Source organism: Vigna umbellata, chromosome 11 (genome assembly GCF_029865625.1).
Source record: "Vigna umbellata cultivar VRB3 chromosome 11, Vumbellata_1.0, whole genome shotgun sequence".
Taxonomy (NCBI): Eukaryota; Viridiplantae; Streptophyta; class Magnoliopsida; order Fabales; family Fabaceae; genus Vigna; species Vigna umbellata.
Genome location: NC_142175.1, coordinates 18,400,762 through 18,402,464, shown reverse-complemented (window position 1 = coordinate 18,402,464; position 1,703 = coordinate 18,400,762). Strand labels below are relative to the sequence as shown.

Here is a 1,703-nt window from a genome sequence, read left to right as displayed (position 1 = left end):
ACCAAGGGTGGAAACCTCACCCAAGCATGGGTCAAGGTCAAGGACAAACTGGACAAGCTGGGAAATCAGGACAATTTAACAGGCCACAACAGCAACCATCATTATGGCAACAAGTTTCTACACTTAATGAAAGATCAACAAAGTTGGAAGAAACTCTTCAACAATTTATGCAGGTGACTATTTCCAACCATAAGAGCACTGAAGCGGCCATTAGAAACTTGGAGATGCAAGTTGGCCAAATAGCTAAGAAGTTGGAAGATATGCCTGATAAAAGTTTTGGGGCTAATACTAAGGTTAACCCTAAGGAAGAGTGTAAAGTTTTAGTGAATGTGAATGTTGAAAGAGTTGAGTTAGAGAGAAAGAAGACAAAGAAGAGAGAATAGAAAGAAAAGAAGAGAGAAAAGGAGAGGACGAGAGAAAAGAGAAAGAAGAGAAGAGAAAAGAGAAAATAATTGAAAAAATTCTTCCTTATCCAAAAGAGTGTGAGAGAATACAGAAAGAGAGACAATATGGGAATTTTAAAGATATCTTCAAGCAAGTGGATTTTGATCTACTTGTGAATGAAGCATGGCAACAATTTTCAGCTCAGGTAAATCATATGAAGTAAATCTCCAAAAGAAAAAGATATATAGATGAGGAGACTAATGAGTGCAAAGCTGTAAAGAAGAAACCACTTTCTCCAAATGTGAAAGATCCAGGAAGTTTTACCATTCCTTGCGTCATAGGGAAGGAAAAGATAAGGAAAGCCCTACTTGATTTAGGGTCAAGTGTCAATTTGATGCCTTTATCTATACTTGAGCGAATTGGAGATCTTAAAGTTAAGCCAACAAAGATGACTTTGCTAATAGCGGATGGATCTCCAAAGAAGCCTTGTGTAGTGGAAGATGTTATGGTTTGTGTAGGCAAACTACAATTCTTGGTGGACTTTGTGGTGATGGAGATGAAGGATGAAAGGATTCCTATTATTCTTGGAAGACCGTTTATGAAAACGGCAAGGTCATCATTGATGTAGATGAAGGAATGATAGTGCTTCAAGACCAAGAAGAAAGGGTAATTGTTGATGTCTTCAAAGAGGAACAACAGATGCAAAAGGAAGAGGCTAGTCATAAAGCTATACATGTCAAGATGTACCCATGACTAGCTCTAAAGATGCAAAGCTAGACTTCAAAGGTAAAAATTGTTTCTTGTCACAGCTTAGGGAAGAAGAAAAAGATGGCAAAGGAAGGACGGTTCATGATGACTTGATGCAAGCACAACTCAAACTTGGTAAACATGTAAGATTCAAGAACAAGTTGTGGGTTGTAAAAGATTATAAAGAGAAGGAGTGATAGAGATAGAATCTCCATATTCGAGAAGAGTCAAAGAGGTGCACCAGAAGCAATTAATGAGTTGGTGTGATGACAAAAAGATGAACACCAACGTTGAAGATGGAACTTGAACTTTACTGGGTCAAGCTAGTGACGTTGAAAGAGAAATTGCTGGGAGGCATCCCAGTGATTTAAGAACATTAATTTCTTTAGTTTTTATTTTTGGTTAATGTAATTTTATAAACTTTGGACATTTTTGTATGTTGAGACTTTTGGTTATAGCATCTACTGATGGATGCTAGGTGGTTAAGTATCTACTGAAGAATAGTAGGTTTGTTACACCTACTGATGGGTTTTGGTGAATTTTGGGTCAGGCTCGTGACGTTAAACAAGCGC

At 37.6% G+C, this 1,703-nt stretch overlaps 1 pseudogene; it reads left to right on the top strand.

The window, feature by feature from the left end:
• Positions 1 to 260: 260 nt before the first annotated feature.
• Positions 261 to 1,438, top strand: LOC148191075 (uncharacterized; annotated as a pseudogene).
• Positions 1,439 to 1,703: the final 265 nt, after the last annotated feature.